Below are 12,983 nucleotides of genomic sequence, written 5' to 3' on the forward strand. Positions count from 1 at the left end.
GCTTTGTGCACTCACACAGCAGGATGTCAGTACAGGTACGAATGGTAAATACAACACCCACAGTGTGTCACCAGAGTCAGAATAAACAGGTTTCTGTTCTGAACAAGAGACCACTTTGTTCCTCACACCTGCTCCTGCCCTCAATGCCAGCGGATGAGTTGTGGCCCTGCTCTGGGCTATCTGGCCACCAACGTTGCCTTGCCTTGCTAGGCTCCAGGGGCAGACAACTTGGGAGGCCAGCTCCTCACCCCCAACTGACAGCCGAGGGTGGAAAAGAAAATGTGACAGAGCCTGTGCAGTAAACTCCAAAATAGCCACCAGCAAGCAAGATACGTTCAGAATAATACGGTCCTGGCAATCCAGAAAAAGAAAATCTCTTCTGATTTTCTTGGCATCCTGGCAGTGTTGCGGATGGAGTGGCTGGCTGCAGTACATCGCTGTTGTCGTGAAGTTTTCCTGCAGCCCTGAGGTTCAAAGACTTCTCAGGGTAGGTCTAAACCACTCCTATCCTTTGGTCCCAATAGGCATCCAATGATCTGGGCTGCAGATCAGCCTATGAAGTATCACGCAAAAAGCTCTGTTTCTTGCCCTGGCGAACAGATAAGAGCAAAGGTCGACAAACTCAGATTCAGCCGAAGCAAGGAAGAGCGAATTCCAGCACCGAGGGCTCTTCGTTCAGTGCCCCGGCTCCAGCTGCCAGGCATTTAAACCCACAGGCTGTGAGCAAGAGATGGCATGTAAAACATGAGAAGTGGCCAAGTTTATTTAATATGTTGGCTTTTCCACTGCTCTTAGCACTGTTATCAGAACACTTAATTTAGTTACATGGAGCAATGTGGAAAAACACTGGTGAGCATAAAATGAAAAAGCTACTTCCAAGTACCTTCCAAATTAACTATTAGTCCCTTTGCATTGCTGGAAATCTAGTAAGGCACTGATTACATATAGGACTGATGAGTTTTAAAATATGCTCAGCTTCAGCTTTTATATACATATTGCTCAGAAAGCCTTGGGGCAGGAAAATATGAAGTCATCTTATCAGGACCTCAGCGCTGATACCACTAGGTCTTTTGAGCTGGCTGCTCAAAGGCTTTCTCTCCGTTCCCACACGGCAGCTCAGAAACGGCCAACACTCTGTGCTCAGGAATTGTTTTTCTCAGTCATTCTTTTGGGATGGGACCACTGTAGCTGGCAGATGAGCTAATCGGCCCTCCAGTATGGGATAGCCCAGCTAATGGGAAATCCCAAATAAGGCAGGTCATGTGGAAAGCCCTGGGGAGCGTGACAGCAGCCACCATACAGCTGGGGTCCATACAGCTCACCAGAGCTGCAGGCTCTGCGAGGGTTTGCTCTCCTGACTGGCGTGCCTGGGGCCTGGGGAGCCAGGCTTGTCCATGTGCTTTGCCGAAGAGCAAGGTTGCCATGTAGAGGAGAGGGTTTATTTAACGGGGACTTAAACGGACATATTAGATATGCTTTCCACAGCCACACACCACCCTTTCCTCCTGTGATTGCTTTAATGGTCAGTGCAGCATGACTGGAGAGCACTGGGGACCTGTGGGCTCATGCCCAAACTGCCTAGAACGTGAGAGCGAGCAATGGTTGACTCTTTGCTCCCATGTTGGCTTGAACCTCTATATAACCAGGATGGGAAAACAGCCATTCACTGGGAGTGTCACAGACTATAGCATCCTGTACAGACACAGACAGCATGATTTGCTACCTTCATTGTATCCGTAGCTTTTGGACCTTTCGTGCCCTGCCCTGCATTCTGGCCCTCTATTAGGCTGCATTTTGTATCACCAAAAGAACTAAATCCACCTTCTTCACCCTTTCTTCCTCCCACTTTTCTTCACCATTTACCCCTGCTGCTCACCTTGTTGCCAGCTCTGGCACTGCTCTGATTATGGAATAAGCTGATTCAACTCACTAAAATGGCAGAGAATTAAATAATGAAAACAAGTTAATAGGGAAAGGGAGGAATGTGCAGCTGGAAATTGGGGTGGGAGGGAAGGGGAATGGGAGAGGAGGATAGCAAAGACCTTTCTGTGGCAGCCAGATTCTAACCTCGTTCAGTGGTCCTGTGAAATCACAACTTCCCCCTGAGCAGCAGCAGCAGCAGTCATGTTAGTCTTTTTTTGGGTGACTCTCCAACATGAGTAAACCTAGCAGATTCTGGCACAATTCTTTCCAGAGGCTACTGGTGGAGTTGGTATCACAGCTTGGACTACATGCAGATATATCACATGTTTAAAGAACAACGTTCCGGTTCTGATTGATTGATTGACTGATGCTGTGTCACAAGAAGGCTGAGCTTGGGAAAGTATCCAGCTTGCAAGTCCTGCCTCTCTGAATACTTTTCATCCAGAAGATTCATGGTTAGAGGAGGAAATTCAAAACTGTCAGACAAGGCGGCATGCAAACTGGTTGTTCAACTTGCTGGGCCAGCTGGGCAAGAGACTTGAACGCTAGTATTTGAAGACCTTTGAAAGGACTTTTCTTTTTAGAAGGCAAACTACCTACCTCAAAAGATTATTCCTCCATGTAACCAGGACATTTAGAAAATAATTTGAAATCACTCCCACAAGTGTTCAGCTCTCTTTGAAGCATGACTGGCTACAGCAACCTGCGCAGTGCAAAAGCCAGAAAGGGAGGAGGCAGAATGTCAGCCTACAAGCATTTGCTACAAAAATATAAGAGAAAAAGAACTGTCATTCCCAAAATGCTTCTGAAGCAAAGCCAGGGGTGACTGCACCAGCCTGCTATGGTATGCTGGCACTTCAGACTGGTATTTGACACTCCCGAGTTTCCGTCCTCCCCTGCGCAGGTGTGTTTCATCAGCGGGTGAGCGCCACCGGGGAAGATGATGTCGGCGTACCAGGGCTGGGGTGGGAGCTGGGGCAGGCTTGCAAGCAAAGCAGTCAAGAATCACAAGGTGACTTGGTAAATCAGAAGGCAGAATTTCATCTTCTGCTGTTTTTTCATAATTTTTCTCCTGCCAGAGTCCTCTGATAGCATGTCCAGGTACAAGCATTGCATCCTCTGAATTGACTCATTGGTGGCTCAAAGCTCTCAGGGCCCTGGAGGGCAAAGGAGCTGCACAGTAGTTTTAAACAAATTAACACTTTTCATGGGAGTTGTTCCTGTCTATGTCAAGAAAGAACTTTTCCTTGAGAGAAGATGAAAGGTCTCCAGCGTTGTGCAAACCACAGCTTGTAAAGTATGTGCTGGGACAGATCTCAGGCTCAGCTAGGAAATAGCAATAACAGCTATTGTTAACGTGAGGCTGCAGCTGACCCGTGTTAAGATGTTAATGTTCACTGACTACTTCTTCCCCTTCTTTCCCATCAGGAAGCACCCCAACCCAAGCGTGGTCCTGGTTAGTGACTGCATGTTGTGAATGTTCTGTCACTCCTGTATGAGCCGGTTCATCTCACAGGCTGTAGAAAATTAAACAGGAAAAAAAAAAAAATTTCTGTCAGTTGAGTGAGCTGAATTGGCTCACCAAATTGTTAGAGGCACAGCAGAGCTGGCATCAGGTGGAGGTGAAGACCACTGCCCAGAAGGGGGAGAGGAGACTTGCTGCCTCGTTCCAGAGGTAACAAGCCATTAACGCATGCACCTTGTGAAACCTCACCCTCTGATGCAGTGATACAATTGCTCATTTTGTCACTCCCTGGCACAGTCCTGTGAAAATGATCTGGATTAGCCTCAGTAATCTTCATAGGAAATTTTTTCCAGCTCATTTTGAGACTGCAAAGAAGGGGGACAAAACGTGCCACTCTGTCAGCAAATCTGAGGAGATGGTAATTTTCAGGGAAGTGTGGGAGGGATAAAGAAATAACCTCTTAACCCTGTTCATCTGTGGCCTGGACAACATCTCTGGCTGTGGCCGAAGGGTACAGCCAGGCAGTATATTTAAGCTGGGCTAAAAGATAACTACTGCCAAAAAGTGCCAGGCAGCTCCTCTCCCCTTCCCGCTTAGATGCCCTCCTGCCGTTTCCCTCGGAGCAGCCCTGATGCTTGTCTTGACTCAGATAAATCAGCTGATGGTGGTGTCAGACAAATGCCAGCTCCGGCATAAAGAGATGGGAAGAGGACAGCCCTTTCAACGGCAGCTGCTGTTAGAGTGGCACAGCTTCATGGCCAAGAGCAAAGACATTGCACTTGTGCTCCAGTTTGAACATACAGCCCCTGCCTCTTCAGGCATGGCATATCTACTTGCTATTGCTGATAGATCCACCACTGTGGTATTTAGGGCCCAGATTCAATAAAGTTCAATAATGTGATGCCAAGGTACTTTCCAGAGCACCATACTGAACAGGGCTATATGTACAAATTTTAGAAAGCTTGAGCAAGTGAAACAAAACGAGCTCGGTTCATTGATCTGGTTTGTGTAAGGGGCATCCCTTCGAAGTGAACAGGAATTTTATCTTTAGCTTTTGTAAGAGTGGACCACAAACCTTCTTGTTTTGTTTGCTGTGTGCTTTTATTCTGCGTTTTGCCTTTTAAGTCTGCCTCAGTATTTTATGGCCTTTTATGGAGAAGGCCTTTTGGACTTCATCCTGCTGGACTGAGTAGGATCCGAAGGAAATGGTTCTGTAAAACCCGAATTACGGTCAGAGTGCCGAGGAGGTCAGCCCTGAAATGGAAAGGAGTCTTCAGCCCCAGCTCTGACAATCTGCCAATCCTTTCAGATACTTTTGAAATTATATTTGAGAATCCCATTGCTGGATGTAACTCAGTATTACATTCTATAGGATAGTTCAAGGACGCCTACAGAAAGTTCATGATGTGCATTAAGGTCTCTGTAGTTCCCTGTGTTCTCCCTGCTTTGTTTTGTTCCCGATGGTAAGGCAGTACCCAGACTTCCGCACCCCACCGTGCGGCCCCCACCAAATAGGTCCCTGGCACACATCATAGCAATGTAAATAGATGCCGAATACGTGGCTTGAATAATTAAGCTTTAAAAATCTAGCTGAAAATCCATTGTCACACAAAGTGGGCAATACAGATAAGAAGCAGGTAATCGAGAACAGTCTTTTACTGTCTGCACTTAGCCATAAATGCTGGCCAGAATTCAGGAACGATTAGGTGTTTCTACAGGAACCAGAGCATTTGCAAACACAGCACTAAGCAGCTGCTAATGCTTTGTGCTTGCAGCTCTGGGCCAGAACCCATTTCTTGTGTTCCTTCACCCCTTTGCTTTCTAAAACACCATTACAAAAAGACACAGGACTTTTCTGCCATCTCATCAGTATAGTGGTTCGTCTTCAATGGCAGTCCTAGTCAGTGTGCTTGTGCAACTTGCTGTTATGTCATGAAGTCCTGTGGATGGTGTTGCCCGATTGCTACAATTCTAAGTTATCATCTATGATGTATGTACTATAAAACAGTCTAATTATGATATAATTTCTGAGGAAACAGTCCAAGTAGGGTATCATCACTATTTGGTCAAAAACAGATTCAGAAAAACAAGCTAACCAATCTTAGCACAAACCATGTTGTGTATATTTACCAGGAAAGGTATTTCTAGAGTCCTGCTAAAAATAACTTATAGGATGTATACCACTGTTGTTGGTTCAGTTTTTTGGTTGGTTGGTTGGTTTCCCCTCCCTCCTCCCCTCCCAGTTAATAGCTTATTTAATGGAAATTGGACTCAATTTCCAAAGAGCAGAGAGGCTTTAGTATTTAGATTCTTGCTAACAGCCAAGTATTTGTTTGGTAGGTACAGTGTACAGCAATAAATCTGGTTTACTTCTTGTATATTTTATCGTTTTTTACTAGATGATAATATATTATTCGACGTTGAATTTTTGAGTTTGTGATGACTGATTTTATATACCATGTGTGGAGGACCACAGGTACTTCAGTCACCTTCTGAAACAGACTTTCTGAGCTCAGCCAACTGATATTCCTCAGGTACCTGCATAGCTGCAGTGCAATAGCATTTCGGTGGCTTACAATCTGTAGAGTAAGGGAAGAGTATTATCCCATTTGACTGAGAGAGCCCAGGCACAAAAAGACTTAGAAGGAAGTTTAATATTATGTATAATCTAGTGTAACTGGGGGCTGCAGTCCCACTGCACTGCCCACCCATCTGCCTGCACTCTCTGACTCTGCATCCAGCAATTGCACAACTGTAGCTAGGTTAGCTTGACGAGCTGATGAAATGGAAAATTATGGCTTTTGGGGGGTTGGTTTTCGAGTGGATCAGCTTGCTGAAACTGCTGCCCCAGTGGCCCCAGCAAAGGCATGGTGCAAGGCAAACACAGATTGTGGCAGGGGATGGAAGGAAAAGATGAGGGTGACGTTCACCTTGAGCCTGTAGCTCACAGCTGCCAGCCGATGAGGTGCAGTGTCAAACTGAGCTCAACAGCAAGTCCAAAGAAGACCTGGCCAGAAGTGGAGCTCCCACACACCACTCGGTGCCACCAGAGCTACAAACATGTTTCAGTTGTTCCATGGGCTCCAGTGAATTATGCGGAGAGCCAGGGCAGGGGGCTAGCGGTCCACCCTTTTGGAGTAGCTTTAAAATATTTTAAAAGCTTAACCAAACATTGTATACTGAAAATATTTTGTCTTCGTATACCCAGTAAGTGTAAATTGCACAGCAGCATGGTTTTGTGCCATAGTTTTATAAGCTTTATACCTACCAAATTCTTAAAATATTTACAATATTTTAAATAACATTTTATATTTAGTATCGGGGCAGGATATTAGCTGATGATAGTTTGAGAAATACATAATGATGCTGGAACTATATTTCAGAATTGATCCTTTAAAAAGTTTAATGAAACCTCCCCAAAAGGATAAGACTTCAAAAATCCCGACTGTGAATGTACATTTAGACCTTCTTTTTTCTTTCTCTCTTCTCTTCCCAAGAAATTTCCCATTTAAATGACAGTTCAGGAAATGACTAATGATTCTCAGCTACACTCCAGCAAAAAGATGTGGATGAAGAATTTCTCTGTTGGTTTTTTTTTTTTTTGGGGGGGGAGGGGGTATGTTGTGAGGAAGATGAGGATGCCTGGGTGCTGGGGGGAAGGTTATGGTCATTTGTAATGAATCTCAAGGTTGGAGGAAAAGAGGTTATATCTTCCAAAATGCTAGATCTCTCACTCTTTATGCTGCTCTGCTCATTCCAAGCTTAAACACGTATTTAACCCTGCTCAAAGACAAGTTTTCCTTAGTAAATTATATAGAATTATGCCTTTAAAGAGATCTGTAAATAAGGCAGTTTTTATAAGGCAACATTGAGTTAAAACACCAAAATGTTGCTTGTAAAGCTCTTTGCAACTCCAAGTATCAAGGTTCGGGTTTTGTTACTTTATCCCCCACCCCCATCCATTTGCAACTGGGGTCAAAAAAGCCCTGCAGGGCAGCATGGTTTTGCACATGCTGCCAGTCTGCTCCCACAGCCCAAATTACCAGTAAAAGGGCTAGAAATCTGAATGCAGATCTGTGTACGGTGGCTGCAGTTTGGATGAGGGGATGCATTAAAACCCATTAAAACCCATCTGATCCCTGCGGCACAATTCTCTTTTCTCTCTCTCCTTTCCACTGCCAGAGGCTAAAGGGCTCATCTCCATAGGACTGGGGAAGCAGAGTCTTCCACAGGCTTTACTTGTTTCTGAGCCTCTGCTATTTCTCCCAGTATGTTGTGGCTTTATAAACTTCACTGGGAACTTTTAAGATGTTTCAAGCATCTTTGGAGGACTGAGATAAATATGTGAATAAATTAGAGAAAAATACAAAACATTTTGGGACCTCCTTAAAAGTTCCTAAAGCTTTATTTCACTTACGCATTAGAAATGGGCTGTTTATCTGAATAATGGATTTTTTCCTTTTACTTGGAAATACACTTCCTTCAAAGAGTTGTGGAAGTCCGTAATATTAACTGCTGTAATGAAACAACCCCTGGGTCTGAGTGTGAAGTCTCTAGTGTATAAACATTCACTCTCTTTATTTCTTCCTTAGACAAATAAAACCACATAAACCAGCCCGCTGCGGGCTGGATAAATCTTTCTCATAATGAATTGTTTTATGCAGATGGCTTCTGAGGGGGGGCAAAAACTTAAATGTGGTTACTATGTCAACAAACGACGGGATTTAGGCATTTTTCTCAAGGACCTACGTCTGCAGAAGGCTGAGGGAAAATTTATGGAGCGTGTTGTGCTGACGCTCTTCCAGCTGTTCCCCCCCCGAGCGCAGGGGAGGCTCAGGAGCGGCTGCGGGGGGCAGCGGCTCCTTCGGAGACCCCCGGGCGCTCGGAGGAGCCGTGGAGGGCTGGGGCTCCTCACGGAGCGTAACCGGGGCTGCTCAGGGGGGGGTTGGGGCGTTTCAGGGGGAAACTAGAGCACCCCTGCTTTTCTTTGTGCTGAGCTGAGATCCTTATCTGGTCTTTGGGAAAGATTTGTGCGTGCAAGCGGCTGCTGCGCTTTCTGAGGAGTCCGCGGAGAGGTAAGACAGATATTTTCTCTGAGTTTCCTTTCCTGCTCTTTTCCCCTTCCCGCCCTAAGTTACGAGTCCCCACCAGCATCCCGGTCCGTGACATCCACAAGCCTCCGAGCGTCTCTCCGTGACGGCCGCTGCAGCGTCCCGGGGGTGGCTGCCTGCCTGTCTGCGGCTCGTCAGGCACCCTGGCCGGAGAGGTGGCTCCGCGGGCGGGCGGGCGCACCCTCCCAGCCGGAAGCTTGGCCGCAGTGACAGGGGTGTTCAGCTCTGGAGTCCCGTGTGGCTACGGCCCTCGGAAAACTGTGAGACATAATCCACGATCGAGTGATGCTATCCCCAGGTTGGGGTCATTTTGGGGTCATGAGCGCTTGTGTTTTGTGTTATTGCATGAGACAGGTCTTGTATCTACATGAGGTCATTCCTGTTCATGTCTGATCTGGTAAATTAGTTAAGATGCGTGAGGAACGGTAGAAGTTGCTGAGGGGAATTCAGCGCTGCCTGGGACATGAGGAGATGTGCCGAGAGCTGCCCGTCTGTAGCTGGAGTTGTTCTGTGTGGATGCTCCACCGCCCTTCTCCGGCGCAGCTGCCCACGTCTCACCCCTCCTTTTCCAGCACAGGTCTCCCGCAATTCCCCCGCTCCATCCTCATGTATCACAGCTAGTCTCGTTTGGGCTAGTTTGCTCACGGGATTTTGGAATTCATCACACAAGCACATTTTTTTACAGTGAAAGCAAAGCCAGTGTGTAGCACTTTCTGCTTCCTTTACACCCACAGACTCTTGAGTCTTAAAAAGCTGCTGCCTCCTCGACTCCTGTTTCTGGCATCAGCAAACTTACTTTAGCAGAGACGCACAGGGCCTCACGTACCAGGCTACAGAAAATCCACCTCAGTGCTCCTGTAGGAAAAGAACAGCTGTGTGGAAAGATCAATAAACACGACCAGTTGCTCCAAGAGTCATAAAATGGAAAGACTCCACAAAATAAAATGAGTGGCAGGGGACCCTGGCTCCAGACACTGCAGAAGTCCTGGGAAACGCAGTAATTAATGGGAAGCCTCAGATTTGTTTTCTTTCCATGGTTCCACACATAAAGATATTTGTCTTAGGAGAGGAAGTCACAGGGGTAGGAAGAAATACTTACCTATGCAAAAGGAAAGTTTGTTTACACTTAATGCATTGGAGAAATTGTTCATGAATGGTTTATCTGTGTGAAAATAAAACGCTCGCAGTGCTGCCAAGGCCAGAGAGACCTCAGGTGAGCCGCATAATTGCTGGCTCGCCCTCTGAGCTTAAAGTGTCTGGGGCTGCTTTGGTTTTATTCACTCTCTTTATACACAGAAGAAAAAAACAACTGTGAAAAACTGTATGAAAACTGTTTCAGTTAATTTTTCTTCTTAGATAGGTGATCCAGAAGTTTTATATTTCATGAAATAGTGTCATTGTAGTCTATTCAAAGCAAAAATAAGAGTCAAAGATGTAAATATTTGTGGGAAGATGAAGTATCTAGGAGACAAAGTAAAGCTCTTCCTGTCTGCCGCGATACAGAAGATTGTCACACCTATATGTGTCCCAGATGAGGGGAAAAGGTCAAGGTCTGCGAGATGGACTTGAATAAGGCCATCGAGGTTTTTGATTAGAGGATTTTAACAAGCTTCCCAGCTAGATGAGAATTACAGCTGTCGGTGAGCTCCTGTGGCAGTATAGGGCAGCAGCAGTTACCTTCATATGCTGCGTGGACAGCTTTTGAAGGGCAGTTGTGTAATGAATCCATTTAGGAGGGGCAGGCTGAAGACCCTTTTCTGCAACTTGCAAAAGCAACCCCATCTTCAAGGAAATCAGTCTGTACTTTGCGTTGTTGAGGCAGATAGTCTGCTCACAGAGAGGCCTCCAGTTTTATAAGGCAATATATTCAAAGCTTAGCCAAGACAATGTAAATCTCCACCATGTAAAACTAGTAGCCCAAATTGTACAACCTGAACCACTGAAATGTTATTTTATGTCTTCTTGGTCTGATTTGGATTTAAGCAAAATACCTGGCCAACTGACCAATTAGTAAAGTGAAGCAAAAAGAAAAATCACACGAGTTCTAATGTGCTGATTCAGATATTTTATTTCTAGAGGTGACAGGTTTATCACTCTGTGTAGAGCTTTAGTAGCTGGCACTACTTATTAAAAAAATATAGATTTTTTTCTTCCTGCAGAAAATTGAAAGACAGTTCTCCCCTAGAATATTGTTGAATTGCAAAATACTGAGACAAGCGTGGAGTCAAAGAGTGAACCTGTCTCATGTCATGCATGTTTAGGTCTTGCACTGTAATAGTCTAAGAATGCTGTCATGGATAACTATATACACATAAGTGCAAACATACATATATGATTTTAACAATGAACACTAGGTAGATGTACTAGGTAGGTAATGAGAATGTGAAAGGTATTACGGTATATTGGTTGTAAGCCTTCCTTGTATGAATTCCCCAAAGGCAGAGTTTTAGTATCTCCTACATGTTAAGCCATGTGTGTGTAAGGAGAGGTGTGACTGTAGATCTCAGGGAATTAGGAGTGCCCAGTTGAGTGGCTCTGTGCTGGGCAAAGTGGGGGCTGGAACAGCAGACATTTTTTTCGCTTTTGGGGTGTATTTGCAACCTTTGCCCATGAACTCTGGGGAAAAAGGCAGGACAAATTGATTCTTTGGGCCATCATCTGAACTGACCACGAGGAAAAAAAAAATAGCAATTTTGCCCCCCCCCAAGAAAAAAACTAAAAAAGAAAAGAAACGGGGAAATCTGTTAGCTTTGGGGATCTCAACTCAGATGAAAATGCCAGACCGAGAAGCTGTAGTGCAGAGGACAACTAAAAGTCTTTCTCTGGAGAAGAGGTATCTGGTGGTGATGAATGACTAGGTGTTACCTAGGGAAAAAAGTCCACAGAGAAAAAAAAACAGTGAAAGACGCTGGGCTCCCACAGTAGGGAATGGTCCGTATCAGGAAGAAGCAGGCAGGTAAACCGTCTGTGACTACTCAGAATACGTGATCTTTGCAACGCTTTTTTCTATATATAAAGAAGTCACTCTATAAAAAAAGGTTACTCTACAGTAACTGGGTTTTCTGTTACTGACTCCTGGTCCATAGCTCCTTACAGAACAGAGCTCTTCAAGTACAAGGCAAAGAGAAGGGGTCACCATCACTCAGGGGACGGCAGCCCAACGCCCCTGCAGAGGCAAAGGGCTGCATAATTACATGTACAGTGAGTGATTTCCTCAGGCCTCAGTGGTGTTTGCTCTTCCTGCTACATTCATAAAGACTGTCACATCACTTTTGTCTCCTCCTGGATCCCTGGTTGATCCCTGAAATTGTGTAACCTTCCTCTTTTCACCGCGCACACCTACCGCTCCTGCCTCATCTACTTCTTTATGATACATGATTCCCCTTCACTTGGGGCAAAGCTCCCCAGCTTTCTCTCAGCCAATCTTGCCTTCAGATGTGACTGTAAAATCTTATCCAGTTCAGAGTCAGACCAAAGAGTCAGTTCATTGCCAGACAACCCTCCCCCTCTTTTTTAAATATAAGCATCACATTTTCTATTCTTCAGTCACAAGGTATCAGTCGGTATTTGAAAAACTCATTAATCATCCTTCTAATGCACATGAAATGTCTAATTTTGGTTAATACTGTTTCTGGGAGAGAGGCAGTCCTTTTTATTATTTGGTCTTTTGAGAATTAGGTTTTGCTGTTGTTCTCAACGTATTAACACTCCATGTAAGTATGTGGTCCTGGAGGAGTTGTTCCACTCGTACTAATTGGATTATTTTAAAGAGAAGGAAAACGGTTTACAGGACTGAACCTCAAATTCATATCAGTCAAATACAACAGTGGTTCAATAGGAACACAAAACATGGCCTACTTTTGCTCCCAAATTGTCATTACATGAAGCCATGTTAACAGATAATAATATGCATTATTGTGATAAGAAGAGTTACTTGCACACAATTTTAAGCCAGCTCCAAGCGATATTGGAATGCAAATTTCAACAGCCAGTCTGTTGAACAAACAAAGTCTCCTAAATCTGTATGTACTTATACTGCTGGCACATAGTGCCAAATTAACAAGGAAAACACCTACATCATTAGAAAGAATTATATGTCTGAGATGTTACATCATTTAAAATTCCCCTATCTCTTTCCCTTCTTTGTCTCCCTGGTGGGAAACTGGAAGGGAAGAAGAATGTTATACCTCTTGCTAATGAAAAACACCAAAAAGTTTCCAAAAATTCAGCTTTGTCTAAGATCTCTGTTCAGGACACTTAATCTTTGAACCCAGTAAAGTTTCTCAGTATTGCTCTCACCACAGGTTCCACAGCAACTTTTGATTTTGAATTGGAATAAATTTTGAATATGTTTTGGGAGAATACTTTGAATCTAAGTAGGGTGACCATAAATGGAGACACAACTGTACTGAAGAGCTTGGTTTGATTAGTCATCAGGTCTAACAGTCTTAGGTTTGAAGGCAATGAGAAGTATTTCCATTGCT

At 44.7% G+C, this 12,983-nt stretch overlaps 1 protein-coding gene across 1 annotated transcript in view; it reads left to right on the plus strand.

Moving 5' to 3' along the window:
• The first annotated feature begins 8,400 nt into the window (after window positions 1–8,400).
• Window positions 8,401–12,983, plus strand: part of SPATA13 (spermatogenesis associated 13) — a 77,542-nt gene continuing 72,959 nt past the window's right edge. Inside the window, exon 1 of the mRNA XM_075139913.1 lies at window positions 8,401–8,463. The gene's annotated coding sequence lies outside the window, so the exon portion shown is untranslated. The remainder of the gene's footprint in view (window positions 8,464–12,983) is intronic.

The sequence above is a fragment of the Calonectris borealis genome, chromosome 1 (genome assembly GCF_964195595.1).
Source record: "Calonectris borealis chromosome 1, bCalBor7.hap1.2, whole genome shotgun sequence".
Lineage (NCBI taxonomy): Eukaryota > Metazoa > Chordata > Aves > Procellariiformes > Procellariidae > Calonectris > Calonectris borealis.